General features: G+C 38.7%; 1 protein-coding gene across 1 annotated transcript in view; it reads right to left on the bottom strand.

The window, feature by feature from the left end:
• LOC148951983 (uncharacterized) overlaps positions 1-25,758 on the bottom strand; it is a 583,729-nt gene that overhangs the window by 801 nt on the left and 557,170 nt on the right. The window lies entirely within an intron of this gene.

Genomic DNA, 25,758 nt, shown 5'->3' with positions numbered 1-25,758 from the left:
GTTTGAACCCCCTTCCGAAATGTCCGAGAAAATTGCTTTTTCAACACTTTGACCTCTTTATGAAACCCACATATTTTAAGCTTACCAAATAACAAGGTCACTATAATTACCGGCTTAGCTTCAACTAGTTGCCGTTGAGTGAACAATAGATTCAATTTTTAGGATTAGGCAGCATATCTTCTTCTTCAGCTCAGCCTTCTCTTAGCTGGTGCAATCATATCCCAAGTCAGTTTGTATCTAATACTAAAACAACGAGGAAGCGACAAGAGAATAACGATGTATTTCGATACTTTCAAGGGAAAAGGCCCGCAACAGAAAGCATGAATACCTGGCAACCAGAGCCAGAATGCGAATCTCAGAACAGGTACTTTAGGGTAAAAGACCAGTATCCGATTGAGCAAAATTATGTAGAACTAAAACCCTCGCATCTTGTTACCAAAGAAGAGTTGAGAAGAATTGTACATATCAATGAATAGCTAAGAATCTAAGTTATTAATATAGTTATTACTACAATATTCTAGGTTAAACGCTTGAAAGTGGAAAGATTATTCAAGCTGATGTTGTTAAAAGGGTAAACGAAAGTGTGTGCTATTCGGTTTTAGCGGATGAAACATCTGACATAAGAAACACAGAGCAGCTGTTCATTTGTGTTCGGTATGTTTCAAACATAGCTTTGCACGAAGATTTTCTTGGGGTTGTTTCCGTATCAGCTTTAACCAGACAAGAACTGGCCACCACAATATTAGAAACCTTGAAAAACCATGGTTGGGATTTGAGCAAGCTTGTGGGACAGGGATATGACGGAGCGGTTGCTATGAGTGGGCGCCTGAGAGGCACTCAAGCTTGGATTAGACAGCAGTATCCACGAGCAATTTATGTCCACTATGGAGCACATAAACTCAACCTGGCGATCGGTTCAGCTTGCTCCATTCCAGTCATGAAAACGTGTTTTGGGGCAATATTTCTGATCTGCAACTTTTTTGGCTCATCCCCCTCCCGTACCCAGGTACTCAAAGACAGAAATCGACAATGCATGCCAGAATCTAGAAAAACCACTCTCATTAACCTTTGTGAAACACGGTGGGTGGAAGGGCACGATGCCATTAACCGCCTTGTGGAGCTGTATAAGCCAATTTTAGAAACACTGGAAGAGCTTCAAGAAGAAAACGCGAATGCTGAGACTTCCGCAAAGACCCATCAGTTAGCAAGCTCGATGGAGCGAGGACAGTTTATGACCAGTTTATTCGTAGCAAAAGGACTCTTTGGTCTTACGTTGCTGCTGTGTAAAGTTCTTCAGGCTGTTGACTGTGACTTGGCGCTTGCATACGACCACGTTGAAACTGTAGTGCAGACAGTTGTGGGCCTACGCGAAGACGCAGATTCTTTGTTCGACTCGTTGTATTCAAAAATTGAAGATTTTGCCAGAGCTCTGAAGATAGAATTGAGATTTCCAAGAATTGGTCGTCGTTGAAACGACCACTGTGACATCGGTTCGCCAAAAGAAGCGTACAGAGCTTCCATATGCATTCAATTCATGGACTACTTCATGTCAGAACTCAAAGAGAGATTTACGGTGCACCGTACAATTTTGACAACTTTAACCGGCTTCATACCTGCAAACTTAGACAAAAGAAACTTGTCTGACGCAGAAATTAGTGAGAATACTAATATTTACTCCAACCTTTTACCAGAGCCAGAGGCCCTAAGCCACGAACTGAAATTGTGGAAAACGAAGTGGCAGAACGTTAACAACAAAGAAAGACAGTCCTTGCTTTGCCTGCACTTGATACGTGCAATGCTGATTTCTTTCCAAACATCAGCCACCTTCTTACAATTGTAGCTACTTGACCTCTTTCAACTGCTACACCTGAAAGGACTTTCTCTACCTTGCGACGGCTTAAGACCTGGCTACGAAATGCAACCGGTGATGAACATTTGACAGGTCTAGCGTTACTGTCAGTGCACAGGGATGTGGCTATTGACATTGATACAGTTATTGACGTCTTCGCAACTCAAAAAAACGTCGAATTGATTCTGTTCTGTGAATTTATTGTGTAACTATTACGTTTCTTAACTTCAAATATAGAGTATTTTATGTTCCTATCTACTGTCTTCTTTTACCGTTAGACATGGATTAGGTCCGGCCCGAGAAGAACCCCCCTCTCCTAAATAATTTCCTGGATATGGCCTTGCTTCTGGAGAGGAAGCCAAGATATTCGAACTTTGATTATTATTAGTGAGCATTTGGTTTTATTATTTTCCCATTGTCTTACTGAAAGATTATAGCCGTTTTTCAGGATTTCCAATCTCTTTAAATTGTAAATGGAAAGGCAGTGTGGTCTAAGAAATTATTCCGAAGTTATAGTTTTTGTGTTTCCACCCCGCTTTGTCTCATGGTTGGGGCACGGATTTGAAACTTCCCGGGACAGTTTTGTTAAATATTGGGTGGGGGTATTGTGAATTTGAAACTTTCATGTTGGGAGAGGACAATTTTTTCCCTAATCACCACAAAAGAGTATCAGTTGCCGTTTGTGTGTTTTATACGCCTGTCATCGAGGACTATCAAAAATTGTCACCCTCTGTCACAATAAGTAAACGCCAAACTTTTTAACATTTAAAAATTATTTTTAATCAAATTATTTATTTCATTTTTATTTTAATTTATCAAAAGAAGGTAAAATTAGAAATAAAACAGCCTGTGTTGCCACTTGTTCCACAATTTGCGGCGCAAAATCACAATTCAAATAAAACTGCTGTTCAAACTTTTTATTGTACGCGATTTGCCAATTATATAACGAAAAGGCTTTTCCCCCTCATCTTTATGAGTTTATCAGTTTTTAGCTACAATACGTCCTTCTATAGATTCTCCAAATGGAATGATGTGCAGGATGTCTCTTTATCCCAGAAGATTTCAAAATGATTAAACACTTTTTTCCTTGCATTTGTCAAATATCATTGCTGAATGCCTCTTCAGCCTTTTTCAGAACTTAAAATTGACAAGCGAAAATGGCTTATTATATTACTTTCTTGTTGACATTTGAAGACGAATTACGAATTCGAAGCTATAAAAAAATTTGGCAAAGGGACAAGCAGAAATAAAGCCGTCAAGATTTGCCAGGCCGGTGGTTTGGCTAAGGCAAGAGTGATCTTCTAAAAGTGTAGCGCAATGAGTCAAAGTGCTGCTATTTGTGCTAATGTTCAACTAGCGCTTTCCTGAGAGCATTTTACAACGTATCGAATATAAAAAGTTCTCAATTGCAAAGTTAATCAATCGATTGAAGTGACATCAATCGTTACCAATCGTTTGAAGTGTCAATATTAGGACCTATCGCTGTAGGAGTAAAACCATTTATCAGTAGTTGCTATCAGAGGAATCATAGCTAAGTTAATCTTTATACTTATAGGAGTGTTCTAGGGAGAAGTGATCGTGGCAGGAAAAGCGTTATACGAATAGCTGTCTAACAAGACAAAGTCTTGATACCATGATTAATTGTGTTAAGACTAGGCGTTACAAGGTGACTAGAAGCTGAGGAATCATTGTATTAGTAACTGTGGTATGAGTTGTTATAGTAGCAGTTACGAGGGTAATGTTCTATTAGTAATAACTGCAGGGATAGTCTGGATTGGAGTAATCATGGTAGGACAATTCTTGATAAGTTTTGATGGTGTCAGAGTAGTCCTGAAAGGAACTGTAGTGAGAAGAGTATTCAGGGTAAGGAAAATTTGGGATAGGACTAGTCTTGGTAGGATTAACATTGGCAGGAATACTTGTTTTTACGAGTACTAGTGTCCTAAGATTGCAATGGAAGCAAAGGTAGCGTTAGCAGTCCTAACAGCGAAGAAAGTGGTGGTGGGATTGATTGGGGTAAGATTTGTAGGGGTAGTATTAGTGGTATCAGTAGTCTGAATATGGTAGCAATGGTTGGAATATTCTTGGCGGGAATAGTAGTGGTAGCATTAATGTGTAATATTAATAGTAGTAAGTAATATAAATGGTGGTAGTAATGTTTTGGATGCTTACTGTAATTAAATAAAGAAAACAAGTTTTTTTTTAACTGAAAGTAAGGAACGACGTTAAAACTTAAAACAAACAGAAATTATTCGGTATCTGAAAGGGGCTGTCCCCTCCTCAACGCCTCGCTCATTACGCTAAAGTTTTTTACTGTTTAAAAAAATAGAGTTGTGAAAAAGTCAAACTTTAAAGTAAAGAGCGAGGCGTTGAGGAGGGGACAGCCCCTTTCAGATACGGAATAATTTCTGTTCGTCTTAAGTTTTAACGTCGTTCCTTACTTTCAGTTAAAAAAAAACTTGTCTTTTTTATTTAATTTTTGAACGTTTTTGAATTAATGCAGGTTTTGATATTGGCTCACCGTACATGAATAATTACAACAAAATTTGCATATTAATTTTACTTTTCTTTGGTTAAATGGCTTTCTCGAAACTTGTTTAATTTTATTTACGAACGTTTTTATTAGTAATAAATATACGTAACTTACGAATTAACTTACGTATCGAACTTCTATATTCACAGATTTTTAATCCGTATATTAAGGGGTTCGCCCCTTAATCAATAACTTTCTCTTTAAGCTACAGTTCGAATTTTGTTCCAATTCTTTAAAAATGACCCCTTAATCACAACAGCCGTTAATTAGAATAAATAACTCTTATGAAAGTACTAAAAACTCTTTGGCTTAAAGAGCGAGGTATTGACTAAGGGGTGAACCCAATCATATACGTAATATTTTCTGTTCGTTTTAAGTTTTGATGTTGCCCATTACTTTCAGTTGATAAACTTCTTTTTATTTAATTTCTAATCTTTTTCTTTAATAATGATGTGAAATCCGGCGCCTCCTTCATAGCAATGTCCCTTCCCCCATGAAAAATTCCTTCATGGAAAGATCCTCCTATATAAGCCCTGACCCCCCCCCACCAAAAAAATTCCCCCCTCCCTGAAAACGTCTGTATACCTCCCAATAACCAATAATATATGTTAACATTGGGTAAAGTTCATAACTTTCAGCCCTCCCCCCGGAGACTAAGGGGGATTAAGTCATCCTAAGAGATATAGTTATAAAATTTTTGACCACGCTGAAAAAAATGGCTATCTCAAAATTTTGATCGGGTGACTTTTGGAAAAAAATGAGCGTGGGCGGGGGCCTAGTTGCATTCCATTTTTTTGGTCACTTAAAAAGGGCACTAGAACTTTTAATTTCCATTCTAATGAGCCCTCTCACGATATTCTAGGACCACTGGGTCGATCCGATCACCCCTGAAAAAAAAAAACAAAAAAAAAAACAAATAAACCCGCATCCGTGATCTTTCTTCTGGCAAAAAATACAAAATTCCACATTTTTGCAGATAGGAGCTTGAAACCTCTACAGTAGGGTTCTCTGATACGCTGAATATGATGGTGTGATTTTCATTAATGTTCTATAACTTTTAGGGGGGTCTTTCCCCCTTTTTTCGAAAATCATCTAAATTTTCTCAGGCGCATAACTTTTGATGGGTAGGACTAAACTTGATGCCACTTATATATTTGAAATCAGCATTAAAATTTAATTCTTTTGATGTATCTATTGGTATAAAAATTACTTTTTTTAGAGTATCGGTTACCATTGAGCCGGGTCGCTCCTTACTTACAGTTCGTTACCACGAACTGTTTGAAATTAAATAAAAAAACTAAGTTTTTTTAACTGAAAGTAAGGAGCGAAGTTAAAACTTAAAACGAACAGAAATTATTCCGTATATGAAAGGGGCTGTCCCCTCCTCAGCGTCTCGCTCTTTACGCTAAAGTTTTTTACTGTGTAAAAAAGATAGAGTTGTGAGAAAGTCAAACTTTAGCGTAAAGAGCAAGGCGTTGAGGAGGGGACAGCCCCTTTCATATACGGAATAATTTCTGCTCGTTTTAAGTTTTAATGTCGCTCCTTACTTTCAGTTAAAAAAACTTTTTACGTTTTTTTTATTTAATTTTTGAACGTTTTTGAATAAATGCAGGTTTTGATCTTGCCTCACAGTACACGAATAATTAAAACAAAATTTTCATATTAATTTACTTTTATCTGGTTAAATGACTTTCTCGAACCTTTTTTTATTTTATTTAGTAACGTTTTTATTAGTAATAATTATACGTAACTTACGAATTAACTTACGTAACGAACTTCTATATTAATATATTTTTAATGCGTACTTTAGGGGGTTTGCCCCCTAGTCAATACCTTGTTCTTTAAGTGAAAGTTCGATTTTTTTTCTAATTCTTTAAAAATGACCGCTTAATCACAAAGGCTGTTAATTAGAATAAATAGCTCTTATGAAAGTACTAAAAAAATCTCTGGCTTAAAAAGTGAGGTATTGACTAGGGGGTGAACCCAATCATATATGTAATATTTTTTGTTCGTTTAAAGTTTTGATGTTGCTGCTGTTGCAGTTGAAAAACTTGTTTTTTTATATTTAATTTCTAATCTTTTTTAAATAATGCTGGGAAGTCCGGCGTCCCCTTCATAGCAATGTCCCTTCCCCCATGAAAACTTCCTTCATGGAAATATCCTCCAACATAACCCCCGAACCCAGGCACGTACGCAGGAATTTGTTTTGGTGGGGCCCAATCTGTTTCGGGGGGGGGGGGGTCAAATCCTTCAAACCCATTATTCTGTGAGAAAAATCAGAAAATTATGGGAAAATGAAAAAAATCGTGAGGGTTCGGGGGGGGGGGGGCCCGGTGGCCCCCTCCCTGCGTAAGTCTCTGCCCGACCCCCCCTTCACTACCAGGAAAAATCTCCCCTGAAAATGTCTGTACTGTATACTTCCCAATAACCAATACTATATGTTAACATTGTGTAAAGTTCATAACTTTCAGCCCTCCTCCCGGGAACTTCGGGGGATTAAGTCATCCTAAAAGATATAGTTATAATATTTTCGAACATGCTGAAAGAAATGGCTAACTCAAAATTTTGATCAGATGACCTTGGAAAACAATGAGCGTGGGAGGGGGCCTAGTTGCCCTCCATTTTTTGGTCACTTAAAAAGGGCACTATAACTTTTAATTTCCGTTCAAATTAGACCTCCCACAATATTCTAGAACCACTGGGTCGATACGATAACCCGTGAAAAAAAAAAAAATAAACACGCACCCGTGATCTTTCTTCTGGCAAAAATACTAAATTCCACATTTTAAGATAGGAGCTTGAAACCTCTACATTAGGGTTCTCTGATACGCTGAATATGATGGTGTGATTTTCGTTAAGGTCCTATAGCTTTTAGGGGGTCTTTCCTCCTTTTTTCGAAAATCAGCCAAATTTTCTCTGCCGAATAACTTTTGATGGGTAGGATTAAACTTGATGAAACTTATATATTTGAAATCAGCATCAAAATCAAATTCTTTTGATGTATTTATTTGTATCAAAATACCGTTTTCTAGAGTTTCGGTTACAATTGAGCCGGGGCCCAATAACCAATACTATATGTTAACATTGGGTAAAGTTCATAACTTTCAGCCCTCCTCCTGGGGGCTTCGAGGGATTAAGTCATCCTAAAAGACATAGGTATTATATTTTTGACCATGTTGAACAAAAGTGCTATCTCAAAATTTTGATCGGGTGACTTTGGGGAAAAACTGAGCATGGGAGGGGGTCTAGTTGCTCTCCATTTTTTCGTCACTTAAAAAGGGTACTAGAACTTTTAATTTCCGTTTGAATGTGCCCTCCCACGATATTCTAGGACCACTGGGTCGAAACGATCACCCCTGGGAAAAAGAAAAAAAAAAAAAAAATAAACAAACACGCGTCCGTGATCTTTCTTCTGGCAAAAAATGGAAAATTCCACATTTTTTAGATAGGAGCTTGAAACCTCTACAGTAGGGTTCTCTCATACACTGAATATGATGGTGTGATTTTCATTAAGGTTCTATAACTTTTAGGGGGTCTTTCCCCCTTTTTTGAAAATCAGCCAAATTTTCTCAGGTTAACTCGCGCAACTTTTTATAGGTCAAACTACACTTGATGAAACTTATATATTTGAAATCGAAATTAAAATCTGATTCTTTTGATGTATCTATTGGTATTAAAATTCCGTTTTTTAGAGTTTCGGTTACCATTGAGCCGGGTCGCTCCTTTCTTACAGCTCCTTACTTACAGTGAAACTTAATTTCTGAATTTTCTCATTTTAACTTAATTTATCAATGGGATTAGTTGATAATCACAATTAATTTTGAAGTATTAACACTCAATCATTTTAGGCTATTTAATCAGCTTTCCAGAATGATCTTGCATCGAAAAAAGGTGTTCAATGTTCCTATATGCTAAGCCACTTCTTAGCTTTTTTTTTCTTAGTCTGGTTAAAAGAAGATACAAGGTAGGCTCAATGAACATAAAATAGTGAAGCATGGACAAAGGTTACAGGTCATCTGATCAACATTCATGGTTCAACTTCCTTATAAGAAAATAATCCATCTCCAGTGCCCCAGGAAAAATAAACTTCACAATGATCAGAAAGCTATTACTATGGTGGAAATTTTTACCAAACTGAGACTGCTTTCTCTAAACTATGGCTTCTATAGTGTTTTTCAGCCTCAGAATACAGGAGTTATTAAGTAGGAATTTCAAAAGCTCTGCTCCAAGGTGAACTTGTATTAGGTTCCTTCAGAGTTTCCATTTTTAGCACACTTTTAGCTTTAGAACTATAACAATGAAGTCAAGGGCAAAAAAAAAGGAAAAAAAATCAGTTACAAGAATATAACAATGACTTTAACCTTCATTATTGATCAAATGGTTGCACCCCCCCCCCAACTAATATGTATCATGAGTTTTTCTAAGAAAGTTTCTCTAAAGCTTTTTTGGAATGTGATTTAAAAGCAAACATAGCAGAAAAACTAACAATTGAAACAGTCCTCAAATTTTTTGGGTTTTTATTTTCTTTTGTCGATAGAGAGAAAGTGAATACTAAAACATAAAAAACTCTAAACAGTTGTCAGTCCATTTCTACAATCCAATCAAGCAGATTAAGCCGGAACTAATTCCATCCTGCGTCTAGGTGTTAAAAAAATGTTCTAAATAAAAGCGACTTGAGTTTTCGAGGTCCTTGATTTCAATCATACGAAAAAATGGCAAAATGTGAAAAATAAAATAACCTACTAGAACTTCTATAGCAGGGTTCTCTGATACGCTAAATCTGATGGTGTGATTTTCATTAAAGTTCTATGAATTTCAGAGGCTTCCCCTCCTTTTTCCAAAAATAAGGAAAATATTCTCAGGCGCGTAACTTGAAAACTTGATGGTTAAAACTAAACTTGATGAAACTTGTATATTTGAAATTAGCATAAAAATCTGATTCTTTTGCTGTGCGCCTATCTATTGGTATCAAAGTTCCGTTTTTTAGAGTTTCGGTTAGCCTACTATTCAGCCGGGTCGCTCCTCACTAATAGTTCGTCACCACAAACTTTTTGATATTTAATTAAAATTTTCCTGCATTGTAGTTTATCTCGCTGAAGTTAAGCTAATTATCTCTGAATGCAGGCAGGGAAACGGGTTTTATTCAGATCAAAAACTTGAGTGTGGTTGGGAAAACACGCAAGTATATATATATATATATATATATATATATATATATATATATATATATATCCCTACAAAAGACATAAAGAAAGTTATATGGGTTTCTTTCAGTTCCTTATCAGGGTGGGAGTGCTGTCCCCACTCATCTCACACATGACTCCTAAAATTCAGGGGGTATAATAGGATACGAGACGGGGCTCAATATGAGATGCGTGAAACGAAGCAGCAATCCGAACAACAGAATCGCACATATTCAACTCACAAATTTCAAGCACAGCTAGGCTACGGCAACTGTTTTCTAAAACAGAGGTTTATTGCTTGGAAAATGTATATCACCAGGAACAGTAATTACTGCATATTGTCACTGTGAAACTTCGTAACACACTTGGAAAGCTATTCAAATAGATGAAGAGCCTTTCTAACTTCTGGAATTCTTCCAGTCCATGACAATGCCAGTACTTACAGGGCTCGTGTAATCTATCAGTACCTTGATCAATCAAAATGGGACTTTTTGAGCTCCCACCATATCCCCCCGACTTATTGCTGAGTGACTTCTGTATTTCTGCTGACTTGGAGAAGTGGTATAAGGTCTTCACTTCCACACTGATGAAGAAAAAGCTGCGGAAGCTTCTCCTCCACCCAAATTTATTCAAAGCCTCCAGTCCATTACAATGCCAGTACTTACATGGCTCGTATAACCTAACAGTACCTTGATCAATCAAAATGGGACTTTTTGAGCTCCCACCATATCCCCCCGAATTATTGCTGAGTGACTTCTGTATTTCTGCTGACTTGGAGATGTGGTATAAGGTCTACACTTACACACTGATGAAGAAAAAGCTGCGGAAGCTTCTCCTCCACCCAAATTTATTCAAAGCCTCCAGTCCATTACAATGCCAGTACTTACATGGCTCGTATAACCTAACAGTACCTTGATCAATCAAAATGGGACTTTTTGAGCTCCCACCATATCCCCCCGAATTATTGCTGAGTGACTTCTGTATTTCTGCTGACTTGGAGAAGTGGTCTAAGGTCTTCACTTCCACACTGATGAAGAAAAAGCTGCGGAAGCTTCTCCTCCACCCAAATTTATTCAAAGCCTCCAGTCCATTACAATGCCAGTACTTACATGGCTCGTATAACCTAACAGTACCTTGATCAATCAAAATGGGACTTTTTGAGCTCCCACCATATCCCCCGAATTATTGCTGAGTGACTTCTGTATTTCTGCTGACTTGGAGAAGTGGTATAAGGTCTTCACTTCCACACTGATGAAGAAAAAGCTGCGGAAGCTTCTCCTCCACCCAAATTTATTCAAAGCCTCCAGTCCATTACAATGCCAGTTCTTACATGGCTCGTATAACCTAACAGTACCTTGATCAATCAAAATGGGACTTTTTGAGCTCCCACCATATCCCCCCGACTTATTGCTGAGTGACTTCTGTATTTCTGCTGACTTGGAGAAGTGGTATAAGGTCTTCACTTCCACACTGATGAAGAAAAAGCTGCGGAAGCTTCTCCTCCACCCAAATTTATTCAAAGCCTCCAGTCCATTACAATGCCAGTACTTACATGGCTCGTATAACCTAACAGTACCTTGATCAATCAAAATGGGACTTTTTGAGCTCCCACCATATCCCCCCGAATTATTGCTGAGTGACTTCTGTATTTCTGCTGACTTGGAGAAGTGGTATAAGGTCTTCACTTCCACACTGATGAAGAAAAAGCTGCGGAAGCTTCTCCTCCACCCAAATTTATTCAAAGCCTCCAGTCCATTACAATGCCAGTACTTACATGGCTCGTATAACCTAACAGTACCTTGATCAATCAAAATGGGACTTTTTGAGCTCCCACCATATCCCCCGAATTATTGCTGAGTGACTTCTGTATTTCTGCTGACTTGGAGAAGTGGTATAAGGTCTTCACTTCCACACTGATGAAGAAAAAGCTGCGGAAGCTTCTCCTCCACCCAAATTTATTCAAAGCCTCCAGTCCATTACAATGCCAGTACTTACATGGCTCGTATAACCTAACAGTACCTTGATCAATCAACATGGGACTTTTTGAGCTCCCACCATATCCCCCCGAATTATTGCTGAGTGACTTCTGTATTTCTGCTGACTTGGAGAAGTGGTATAAGGTCTTCACTTCCACACTGATGAAGAAAAAGCTGCGGAAGCTTCTCCTCCACCCAAATTTATTCAAAGCCTCCAGTCCATTACAATGCCAGTACTTACATGGCTCGTATACCCTAACAGTACCTTGATCAATCAAAATGGGACTTTTTGAGCTCCCACCATATCCCCCCGAATTATTGCTGAGTGACTTCTGTATTTCTGCTGACTTGGAGAAGTGGTATAAGGTCTTCACTTCCACACTGATGAAGAAAAAGCTGCGGAAGCTTCTCCTCCACCCAAATTTATTCAAAGCCTCCAGTCCATTACAATGCCAGTACTTACATGGCTCGTATAACCTAACAGTACCTTGATCAATCAAAATGGGACTGTTTGAGCTCCCACCATATCCCCCCGAATTATTGCTGAGTGACTTCTGTATTTCTGCTGACTTGGAGAAGTGGTATAAGGTCTTCACTTCCACACTGATGAAGAAAAAGCTGCGGAAGCTTCTCCTCCACCCAAATTTATTCAAAGCCTCCAGTCCATTACAATGCCAGTACTTACATGGCTCGTATAACCTAACAGTACCTTGATCAATCAAAATGGGACTTTTTGAGCTCCCACCATATCCCCCCGAAGTATTGCTGAGTGACTTCTGTATTTCTGCTGACTTGGAGAAGTGGTATAAGGTCTTCACTTCCACACTGATGAAGAAAAAGCTGCGGAAGCTTCTCCTCCACCCAAATTTATTCAAAGCCTCCAGTCCATTACAATGCCAGTACTTACATGGCTCGTATAACCTAACAGTACCTTGATCAATCAAAATGGGACTTTTTGAGCTCCCACCATATCCCCCGAATTATTGCTGAGTGACTTCTGTATTTCTGCTGACTTGGAGAAGTGGTATAAGGTCTTCACTTCCACACTGATGAAGAAAAAGCTGCGGAAGCTTCTCCTCCACCCAAATTTATTCAAAGCCTCCAGTCCATTACAATGCCAGTACTTACATGGCTCGTATAACCTAACAGTACCTTGATCAATCAAAATGGGACTTTTTGAGCTCCCACCATATCCCCCCGAATTATTGCTGAGTGACTTCTGTATTTCTGCTGACTTGGAGAAGTGGTATAAGGTCTTCACTTCCACACTGATGAAGAAAAAGCTGCGGAAGCTTCTCCTCCACCCAAATTTATTCAAAGCCTCCAGTCCATTACAATGCCAGTACTTACATGGCTCGTATAAACTAACAGTACCTTGATCAATCAAAATGGGACTTTTTGAGCTCCCACCATAACCCCCCGAATTATTGCTGAGTGACTTCTGTATTTCTGCTGACTTGGAGAAGTGGTATAAGGTCTTCACTTCCACACTGATGAAGAAAAAGCTGCGGAAGCTTCTCCTCCACCCAAATTTATTCAAAGCCTCCAGTCCATTACAATGCCAGTACTTACATGGCTCGTATAGCCTAACAGTACCTTGATCAATCAAAATGGGACTTTTTGAGCTCCCACCATATCCCCCGAATTATTGCTGAGTGACTTCTGTATTTCTGCTGACTTGGAGAAGTGGTATAAGGTCTTCACTTCCACACTGATGAAGAAAAAGCTGCGGAAGCTTCTCCTCCACCCAAATTTATTCAAAGCCTCCAGTCCATTACAATGCCAGTACTTACATGGCTCGTATAACCTAACAGTACCTTGATCAATCAAAATGGGACTTTTTGAGCTCCCACCATATCCCCCCGACTTATTGCTGAGTGACTTCTGTATTTCTGCTGACTTGGAGAAGTGGTATAAGGTCTTCACTTCCACACTGATGAAGAAAAAGCTGCGGAAGCTTCTCCTCCACCCAAATTTATTCAAAGCCTCCAGTCCATTACAATGCCAGTACTTACATGGCTCGTATACCCTAACAGTACCTTGATCAATCAAAATTGGACTTTTTGAGCTCCCACCATATCCCCCCGAATTAGTGCTGAGTGACTTCTGTATTTCTGCTGACTTGGAGAAGTGGTATAAGGTCTTCACTTCAACACTGATGAAGAAAAAGCTGCGGAAGCTTCTCCTCCACCCAAATTTATTCAAAGCCTCCAGTCCATTACAATGCCAGTACTTAAATGGCTCGTATAACCTAACAGTACCTTGATCAATCAAAATGGGACTTTTTGAGCTCCCACCATATCCCCCCGAATTATTGCTGAGTGACTTCTGTATTTCTGCTGACTTGGAGAAGTGGTATAAGGTCTTCACTTCCACACTGATGAAGAAAAAGCTGCGGAAGCTTCTCCTCCACCCAAATTTATTCAAAGCCTCCAGTCCATTACAATGCCAGTACTTACATGGCTCGTATAACCTATCAGTACCTTGATCAATCAAAATGGGACTTTTTGAGCTCCCACCATATCCCCCCGAATTATTGCTGAGTGACTTCTGTATTTCTGCTGACTTGGAGAAGTGGTATAAGGTCTTCACTTCCACACTGATGAAGAAAAAGCTGCGGAAGCTTCTCCTCCACCCAAATTTATTCAAAGCCTCCAGTCCATTACAATGCCAGTACTTACATGGCTCGTATATCCTAACAGTACCTTGATCAATCAAAATGGGACTTTTTGAGCTCCCACCATATCCCCCCGAATTATTGCTGAGTGACTTCTGTATTTCTGCTGACTTGGAGAAGTGGTATAAGGTCTTCACTTCCACACTGATGAAGAAAAAGCTGCGGAAGCTTCTCCTCCACCCAAATTTATTCAAAGCCTCCAGTCCATTACAATGCCAGTACTTACATGGCTCGTATAACCTAACAGTACCTTGATCAATCAAAATGGGACTTTTTGAGCTCCCACCATATCCCCCCGACTTATTGCTGAGTGACTTCTGTATTTCTGCTGACTTGGAGAAGTGGTATAAGGTCTTCACTTCCACACTGATGAAGAAAAAGCTGCGGAAGCTTCTCCTCCACCCAAATTTAGTCAAAGCCTCCAGTCCATTACAATGCCAGTACTTACATGGCTCGTATAACCTAACAGTACCTTGATCAATCAAAATGGGACTTTTTGAGCTCCCACCATATCCCCCCGAATTATTGCTGAGTGACTTCTGTATTTCTGCTGACTTGGAGACGTGGTATAAGGTCTTCACTTCCACACTGATGAAGAAAAAGCTGCGGAAGCTTCTCCTCCACCCAAATTTATTCAAAGCCTCCAGTCCATTACAATGCCAGTACTTACATGGCTCGTATAGCCTAACAGTACCTTGATCAATCAAAATGGGACTTTTTGAGCTCCCACCATATCCCCCCGAATTATTGCTGAGTGACTTCTGTATTTCTGCTGACTTGGAGAAGTGGTATAAGGTCTTCACTTCCACACTGATGAAGAAAAAGCTGCGGAAGCTTCTCCTCCACCCAAATTTATTCAAAGCCTCCAGTCCATTACAATGCCAGTACTTACATGGCTCGTATAACCTAACAGTACCTTGATCAATCAAAATGGGACTTTTTGAGCTCCCACCATATCCCCCGAATTATTGCTGAGTGACTTCTGTATTTCTGCTGACTTGGAGAAGTGGTATAAGGTCTTCACTTCCACACTGATGAAGAAAAAGCTGCGGAAGCTTCTCCTCCACCCAAATTTATTCAAAGCCTCCAGTCCATTACAATGCCAGTACTTACATGGCTCGTATAACCTAACAGTACCTTGATCAATCAAAATGGGACTTTTTGAGCTCCCACCATATCCCCCCGAATTATTGCTGAGTGACTTCTGTATTTCTGCTGACTTGGAGAAGTGGTATAAGGTCTTCACTTCCACACTGATGAAGAAAAAGCTGCGGAAGCTTCTCCTCCACCCAAATTTATTCAAAGCCTCCAGTCCATTACAATGCCAGTACTTACATGGCTCGTATAACCTAACAGTACCTTGATCAATCAAAATGGGACTTTTTTAGCTCCCACCATATCCCCCCGAATTAGTGCTGAGTGACTTCTGTATTTCTGCTGACTTGGAGAAGTGGTATAAGGTCTTCACTTCCACACTGATGAAGAAAAAGCTGCGGAAGCTTCTCCTCCACCCAAATTTATTCAAAGCCTCCAGTCCATTACAATGCCAGTACTTACATGGCTCGTATAACCTAACAGTACCTTGATCAATCAAAATGGGACTTTTTGAGCTCCCACCATATCCCCCCGAATTATTGCTGAGTGACTTCTGTATTTCTGCTGACTTGGAGAAGTGGTATAAGGTCTTCACTTCCACACTGATGAAGAAAAAGCTGCGGAAGCTTCTCCTCCACCCAAATTTATTCAAAGCCTCCAGTCCATTACAATGCCAGTACTTACATGGCTCGTATAACCTAACAGTACCTTGATCAATCAAAATGGGACTTTTTGAGCTCCCACCATATCCCCCCGAATTATTGCTGAGTGACTTCTGTATTTCTGCTGACTTGGAGAAGTGGTATAAGGTCTTCACTTCCACACTGATGAAGAAAAAGCTGCGGAAGCTTCTCCTCCACCCAAATTTATTCAAAGCCTCCAGTCCATTACAATGCCAGTACTTACATGGCTCGTATAACCTAACAGTACCTTGATCAATCAAAATGGGACTTTTTGAGCTCCCACCATATCCCCCGAATTATTGCTGAGTGACTTCTGTATTTCTGCTGACTTGGAGAAGTGGTATAAGGTCTTCACTTCCACACTGATGAAGAAAAAGCTGCGGAAGCTTCTCCTCCACCCAAATTTATTCAAAGCCTCCAGTCCATTACAATGCCAGTACTTACATGGCTCGTATATCCTAACAGTACCTTGATCAATCAAAATGGGACTTTTTGAGCTCCCACCATATCCCCCCGAATTATTGCTGAGTGACTTCTGTATTTCTGCTGACTTGGAGAAGTGGTATAAGGTCTTCACTTCCACACTGATGAAGAAAAAGCTGCGGAAGCTTCTCCTCCACCCAAATTTATTCAAAGCCTCCAGTCCATTACAATGCCAGTACTTACATGGCTCGTATAACCTAACAGTACCTTGATCAATCAAAATGGGACTTTTTGAGCTCCCACCATATCCCCACGAATTATTGCTGAGTGACTTCTGTATTTCTGCTGACTTGGAGAAGTGGTATAAGGTCTTCACTTCCACACTGATGAAGAAAAAGCTGCGGAAGCTTCTCCTCCACCCACATTTATTCAAAGCCTCCAGTCCATTACAATGCCAGTACTTACATGGCTCGTATAACCTAACAGTACCTTGATCAATCAAAATGGGACTTTTTGAGCTCCCACCATATCCCCCCGAATTATTGCTGAGTGACTTCTGTATTTCTGCTGACTTGGAGAAGTGGTATAAGGTCTTCACTTCCACACTGATGAAGAAAAAGCTGCGGAAGCCTCTCCTCCACACAAATTTATTCGAAGCTTCACTCTTCACCCCTCCCAAAAAGTCAAAATTTGCTTTAAATCCTTCCTTACAACCTCTTCCCGCCCTATTCAGTGATAACCTAATTTTGTTTGACCCTAGAAGATTAGTCAAAAAGAAAGATCTTTGGTAGTCTGTCATCCTTCCTTCACAAACACGTATCCCAGCCATTTCAACCTCTCGCTTATTATAGTCCTAGAAAGTGGGATAGAACCACATTTCTTGTTCAAATCATTTTCACTAATATTCCTAGCTGTGTTCCCAACTTTCCTACTTAAGACACCATCTGCTAATTCGTAAACTATTTTCTAAAACTATACCTTCCATATTTCTACATTGTCAAATTCCAAACTCTCCTGTTTCATATTCAAGTGTTCCTGGAAAATACTTTATCAATTCTCATCCTAGAGTCCACCAATGTCATAAGTTCCTGAAAGGCAGCTCCCCTTCCTAAATTATAGCTCTAGATTAGCTCTGGACACTACTAGATGGTGATTTTTACTTTTAACATCAATAACAGCACTTCTATATACCCTAGTATCTTGTATCAATCCTCTCAGTCTTCAATTTTTAATAAAATAGTCAATAAGATTGGCGTTTTATAATCACATGATTACCACGTTAACTTATGGACCATTTTATGACCAAATAGCGTATTGATTTAACTAGATTTTAATATCTGTAAAATTGCAGCCGTCTAAAATCGTTGCTATTTTCCTTTCCAAATTCACCTAAGCTAGGATATCATCTATCGCTATTCCTACAAACCTGGGTATTAAAATACCTCAACAAAAATGCCTGGGATCTTATCTGGATATTTCTACCTGGATCCTATCTATTTCTACCTGTATGTGAATATATATTTTCCTTTATTGCTAGATTATCACATTACCTTTGCTCCTCATGCGTTATGATTAGGTTTGAATTGTCATTTTGTTTTATGTAGATTTTTTTTCTATAGAAGGATTTTGTTGACTAGCTAATAGACTATTATTGGGCATGTGTCGATTATGGTTTGTATCTGCATAACCAAAAAAATGTCTTACTTTGCATGGAAAAACAACCAAGGGCGTAAAATATTAATGCACCTAAGGTGTAAAGCCAAATAGCTAGCTAATCAAACAGTTCGTGGTAACGAACTGTAAGTAAGGAGCGACCCGGCTCAATAGTAACCAAAACTCTAAAAACGGAATTTTAATTACAGTAGATACATCAAAAGAATCGGATTATTCTGCTGATTTCAAATATTCAACTTTCATCAAGTGTAATCTTACCCATCAAAAGTTACGAGCCTCAAAAAATTTGCTGTATTTTCGAAAAAAGGGAGAAACTCCCTTTAAAAATGATATAATCTTAATGAAAAATCAAACCATCATATTCAGTATATCAGAGAACCCTACTGTAGAGGTCTCAAGCTCTTATCTGCAAAAATGTGGAATTTTGCATTTTTTCCCAGAAGAAAGATCACGGATGCGTGTTTATTTGTCTGTTTTTTTTTTGTTTTTTATTCCCCAGGGGTGATCGTATTGATCCACTGGTAATAAAATACCGCAAGAGGGCTCATTCAAACGGAAATCAAAAGTTCTAATGCCCTTTTTAAGTGACCAAAAAATTGGAGGGCAACTTGGCCCCCTCCACCCTCAATTTTTTCCCAAAGTCACCTGATCAAAATTTTGAGATAGCCATTTTGTTCAGCACATTCGAAAACCTAATAAATATGTCTTTGAGGATGACTTAATACCCCACAGTCCCCAGGGGAAAGGCTGCATGCTATGAACTTTGCCCATTGTTTACATATAGTATTTGTTATTTGGAAGTATGCAGACGTTTTCAGGAGGGATTGTTTCTGGTGGGAGGGGGGTTGGAGGAGAGGGCTATGTGGGAAGATCTTTTCATGAAGGTTCTTGTCATGGGGAAGGGACATTTCTATGAGGGGGGTCATCGGATTTCCCAGCATGCAACTCGGCCCCCTCCCACCCTCAATTTTTTCCCAAAGTCACCCGATCAAAATTTTGAGATAGCCATTTTGTTCAGCACAGTCGAAAACCTAATAATTATGTCTTTGTGGATGACTTAATCCTCCACAGTCCCCAGGGGAAGGGCTGCATGTTATGAACTTTGCCCATTGTAGTAGAGATGACCCTAAAGGTCCGATCACGCACCCCTGCTGCCACCTACAACTTTTTTTAACACCAAATATGGGCATAGCCTCCCTAGGGAGAACACGTGGTTAATGGGGTCAATGACCTAAATTTCCAAAGGTGTCGATGTTGTTGTTGTTGTAAGTGCACGCTCTCAGCGAATGTCAAGGTCGATTTATTTGTTTTTGTAAGTGCACGCTCTTAGCGAATGTTATGAGTTTCAATGTTGTTGTTTTGGACATGTACATGCTCGAGGCGAATGTCATGGTGTCCAAAAATAGAAAACAGCATTTGATGTTGTTGTTGTTGTAAGCTCGAGGCAAATGTTAGGATCCAGAAATAGTATTTGTTGTTGTTTTGCTCGAGGCGAATGTTATGAGTTTCCAGGAAACAGTTAGATCACGTATTTCCTTCTCAGCCAATCAGAGGGCTTGTTTACATATTAGCGGCGGAGGGAATATAAGGAAATGATTTTTGCTATAGTTTTATTAGTCTGTGAATAGAATTCAAAGGAGTGAGAAGAACAGTTTTGACTTTACTCATTTGGATATATATTTGTGATGACGAGTGGAATGTTTACCATATTAGAAGTTGATAGTGAAATTGATGGTAATAATACAAGAGCGCCAAACATTGCAGTGGAAATCACGAAAGGATCACGGCTTTGTCTGGAATGGGATGCAGTATATGCAAGATATGTGATATCCTTGAGCAAATTTTAAATGGAGGATCAATTATGTTTCGCCGCTTCATGTAGCGCCGCTATGTTAATAGACTTCAATGTGCTTTAAGTGCATTGGTGAAACATATCGAAGACAATAAACTCTAACGCTAATTGTACATGCTTAGTATTATTGATGTTATAATTATTCAATAAAATTGTTTCGAAATCGAAAATGTTCCCTTTCTTTTCTGGTTAGTCTAGAGTCAGCAGTCAGAGTGAAAGGATTGAAAAATGAATAAATTTGAGAAAGAGAGAATTAGATCAAATCTAGTGTTTATGGAAAAATATTTGATTTTGGATGACGATTTTCTCGAGTTATCTCTTAAACGCAGGATATTCTCTCAGGGAACACTTGACAATATAATGAAAACTGATTCTCCCCCATTGGACTATTGTATGAAACTTTTAAAATGTGATTCAAATGCTTATAGTCAATTTATTGATATATTAATTGAAACAAGACAGAATCATATCGTGGATATACTTTTGAAAACATTGCCAATGGATTCAATGTAGATGGCTCCTCCGTCATTCGAAAGAGGTAACGTTACAGAGCTACTCCTCTCCCCACATTTCCCCTCACTGAATTTATGGAGAGAGGATGATCAGTTTCGTTTTAGCTGTGAGAGAGTTGACATCGGAAACCGAAAAAATGTTCTATATAAGTCCATTGTGCTTGTACACTTTTGGCAGTTGGACTCAATGTGAGAATTGTACAATTATTGATGACTATAGTGAAAAGTGTAAATTATGTAATCCTTGTAAATTACATAGAGGCTATGCAGTACAAATTAAAGGATGTAATTCATGTCTCGAAGAGGTGTGTGACTCTCACCCTAGAGGGCACCTGTGTTCCAATTGTCACTATGATAAATGTGATCAGTGGGACAATACTTACCCCGCTATGATTGGAAAGAATCCTAAACGTGATTTTAGTTTATTTCTACGAGATTGGTATCGTCGTGGATTTAAATTATTCTGGGAAGAGGAATCTGGTCTACGATTCAACTGTTGGGGTAACAAGACAATTTGGTTTCTACGTCATCGCTGTGACGACACTGTCTACTATGACTATAAACCATGTGATTTTTATTTGGCAGTTACCGAATGTGATTCACCATTTGAAAACACTGTTTGTGATATTGCTTCAAATAGACAGATTGATACTCGTGAATTTCATAATATGAATGCAAATAGTATCATTGACTATACAAAGAGATATGACAAGAGTGAAGTTACATTGTACTGTAGAAAATGTGACCCTGACTTTGCAGTCAATCAAGATCAATATAAAGTGAATCCAAAGGATTGACCAGCATTAGTGGTTCACGACAATTGCCTATACATCGAAGAAGAAATCTAAAAGTGAAGAGTTAAAGACATTGTTGTATATATACATTTTATTAATAAACAAATTCACAAACATTTTTTAAGCACTTTACTCTTAGGGCACTGAAATCAAAAATGTATAGGTCCGAGAGGATATTTTCCACTAGAAAGTCGTTCAGACGTGGATTGTCACTATAAATGTGGAGAAACTGCTTGTAAGTATAGTCACGACATAGGAATACAAAATTTAGTAGTGCATGGAAGCCGCAGCTTTTAGTCGTCAGATCCTGCACCCTTTTTTAATTTTGTACAATAGTTTTCCCACTGTTCTCAATATAGTTGCTGATGTGGGGTGTGTAGAATGTATAGGGTAGACCGAGAGGATCAAAAAATTCAATCGTTTTCATTTTTTGATAGATGCACAGCCAATGACCCGTCAGCACAGTCGATGGACTGCTATTAACAATAATCAAGGTATTGTTCGTACTTTGAATTTTTCCAAGAAAGTCCGAGGGCAGACAATAGGATTTGTACTGGGGCATGTATGAATCCATATTAAATAAATTGATTATTTGACTGGTGTTCATGGCGCCAAGTCTAGCAGGACGCTAGCCTCGGGAGTGATTCCCTAATAGGTTTCAAATTGATTTAGCGAGATTAGTACAATACTCTCAGCCAACGGGTTGGCAAATGTACACTCGAAACGCACAGTCCCCGTCTGTACTATACTCATATCCTGTGTACCAGACAAATCCAGTACAATGATACCATGTGTTTTAGCAAACATATCTTCGGTTATTCCATTTTCAAATAGTTGCGAATCACGATCTAGGGTTTGCATGGTCATCTCATACAATGTTCTATAGGATTTATCAAAGGATAGATTGTAGAGTGGGATACCGTTTACTTTGTATACAAAAGATGAAAGTCCAAACCTTTCTAATTTATGTGGACATTCAGTCCATGATCCTATTGCACTAGTGCTTTTTACAAATTCTAATTCAAGTTTCGAGGGGATTTCGCCATTGATAAAGGATGAATCGGTGAAGGTGCGTGACCCCATGGCAATGTGACGTTGATTGGTGATTGTATGGGGAACAAGAAGTTTAATGTTGTTACCATTGGTTCTTAGCTTTTCCACTGCCAATGCAACAGAGCTCATAACCTGTTGTTTGCGTACATGAAGTATTGCCGAGCTGAGGGAGAGACTTACATCGGGATTGGCAGCAAGTTCTTTTCTCAAAATGAAACTGGATGGTACAAGCGTCAATTTTATATCCACTTTAACATTCGGCGGCAGCCATTGGGGTATATTAAATATTTCATGATATATTTTTCCAACTAGATGTAATTCACTAGTTGTAGCATTTTTAAGTGCATCTGTACTATCAGTATTAGTAATATATTCATATCCATTGGAGGCGCCTCTCAATTCCTTGTATGACCTGGGTGTCATCAGCATGAATTGCATATAGCTTGCATAGTTTGAGAGATTGTTGCTTGTGCTCATCAACGTGCCATTGATGTAGACACTAATTTGACGAAATAAATTATGTAATATACAATTTTCATAGGATATCCCATCGGCTCGAACTGGCATTGTATTATTGGATTTCCAAACTTTCATTTGTAAATCTATAAATGCTGAAGACATGTCCATAACGTAGTCTTCATTGGAATATATTTGAAAGTGGATATTATCAGAGAGGGGTTGTTGTGGATAAAATTGTTCATAGTATCCATGCTTGACACTCATATCAACATTTTCAGCATTGAATAGATTCAATGAGGCGGTGATTGAAGGTTGAGAATCCTTATGTGGCAGGTAGGACATCTTAAGAGAAAAAATCTAGTTTCGATCTAACAATTTTCTTCCTGGGGATTCTGGTTACACTACGTGTCGGCTCTTTCCTTCTTTTCTTTGACAAACGGGATGATGTCTTTCGTTTCCGTCCTGAGCAGAGACTGATGAGTGATGCATTGTTTCTTGACCTTTTAAACCTTTACCATTTTGTTTTAATTTCTCGCCAAGGGTTCGCACACTGGAACTAAGATTGTCCGAAGCACTTTTTTTTTAAATCTTTCCCAGAACCCCAATCATATAGCGTAGAGGATGCTAAATCTGTTGTAGCTGATCCAAGATATTTTCTAGCCAGTGGTAGCGAAGAGCGAAACAGCTTAGCAAACCAACTGCCAAGATCGTAGCCAGACATTGACGAGCGACCTTTGTAATACTCCATTCCATTGCCCTGTTGTCTTGGGCCAAGAGTATTAACATAGCAGTCAATATCAGGACAAGTGAATACCACTTTTTTATTAGACATCTTGCTGTTGAACGATGGGGCGAAAATGGCATGTAATTACAGCCAAACCTTTTGAAATTGCTATGGGATCACCCAATTCAGTTCTTAGTGTTAACTGACAGAGTTCCAAATAGGAAGTGTTTACGGGAATATACTGAAGATGCTTTATATTGTAGTGATGAATATGTTCTTGATTGGTTTTTCGTTCAAGAACTTGTAGGAGGGGAACATTTGAATTACCAACCCGAGATGTTTCCACAAATGAAGCATAGAGAAATATACAAGTGTCCGTGGAGAAGGCAGGTGGGTAGTCACCAAAAATGAAATTAGTGTTTCTGACACTTTTACCGTTGATTATATTTAGCTTAAACCCAAGAACATCCTTTAGATTATCACTGAGAATAACGTTTTCACTGGCAATAGGTGAACTAATGTAGATCTTGCCCTCCTCCATCGAATAGTTGAAATGAAAAGCTCCCTTTTTACGAGCGGAAATTCTTTTATTGATAGAACGACATAAATCATTCATACAGGTGAGTTCCTCGTAGGGTAATTCAATATATGGATAATCCAACCAATTGATTTTTTGAATTTGTTCTTGATCACCTGGTGGTGGCGGCCAATCCTAGGGTCTAATTTTTATTTCATATTTACAATCATTTCTCAGGATGTCGTAAGTATTTTTGAGAATACAGTCGACAAGAGCCACTTCATACTTTCCGTCGAATTTGATGGTGGGGGAGAGTTTCTTCCAAAAATCACTTGTTTTATTCAAGTCATTGTAGAGAGGATCAGAAACATTGGACATGAAAGTCACATAGAAATCATTGGGCATTGTCAATATCTTCAGCACTGACCCAAGAATCAAAATCTGAGTTGTATCCTAGCCAGCGAACAAGCAACTGTTTCTTGCCCCTATGAGTACGACTCTTTAATATCTTTTCGACTTGATATATTTCACTAGTGTTTGTAACTTTTTGCAGTTCCCATTCATAAAAACCACCAAGAATCTCATCATCTCTGGTGTCTCGCAGTCGATATGTCGTTGGCTCGGTGTCTGAAATATTGGACACTCTAAAATGTTTAGTTCTCTAAAAATAATACCCGTTTTCAAAAATATTGCTGGTTCTGTTAATTAGAACAGTATCACCAGCCTTGAATTTCTTCTTCTTTTTGTTCTCATTGCCATTGGAGTATTGCTTTAGAAAAGCATCAAATGTATTTTAAATGTAATGAACTTCCCGAGGGCTAGAGTTGGACAGAGATCGATGTGGTCGATGGTTGTATATCTGCATGATTTTATCTAAATCATGAATAAAAGCCGGTGTATTTTTCAGGCTGCAATATCTTGAAATTAATAGACGAATCGTTCTTATTAATCGTTCGGCCAATGCAGCCTTTATCGGACTGTGACTATGATAAAGTGATGCATTATATTTCAATAGAACCTTTTGCACACGGGGATTAACAAATTCACTGCCACGATCCGATTGAATTTTTCTATACGAATCCTGTTCAAGAATACTTTCAATGGCCTGAGCAACTTCAACACCTCTCTTTGATCGCAGTGGAATGGCATAGATATAGCGACTAAACATACTGATTGCCATCATAATATATTTGTTGGGTGCATTGTGATGCCGTTGAACTGCATCTAAAGTTAAGAGATCCATTTGAATTATATGCAGAGTGAAAAAGGCTTTAGTTTTTCGATAGTGTTTACTACGAAGCCTGTGATTCCATTGCAGTGTGTAAATTGGTTCATTTTCTAGACACTCTTTTGTTTTTTTCAATCTGATACCAGAGACAACTCTGTAAAGCGTTTTGGGAGAACTGAAACTTATCGCTTCACCAATATTTTCACAGACACCTTTCAGAACTTCATCCATTTTGAACGTAAATATGTAGTGTAATGTCCACTACCCTTTTGCACACTGGAAGACGGATCAATTCTTCTTTGCTTTTGACTAGCTAGCCATTGGTGTTATAAAATTAGTGGTGCTAGTATTTTCAACTATTGTATGTTCTTCTTTTTTAAATGGTAGTGGCGTTGTTGGTGGACTTTATTCTCTTAGCTCTTTAAGAATTTCGTTATTGCCAGTAAGACTTTCGGGAAAGTTTGATACACTTAGAAGGGTGTATAGATTATCGTCAAAGGATAAGAGTCCTTTACGATTCGTCACC

Source organism: Artemia sp. Qi Xiang Cuo, chromosome 5 (genome assembly GCF_049724085.1).
Source record: "Artemia sp. Qi Xiang Cuo chromosome 5, ASM4972408v1, whole genome shotgun sequence".
Lineage (NCBI taxonomy): Eukaryota > Metazoa > Arthropoda > Branchiopoda > Anostraca > Artemiidae > Artemia > Artemia sp. Qi Xiang Cuo.
Note: the sequence above shows the minus strand (reverse complement) of the source record. Positions and strands in the feature narration are given on the sequence as shown.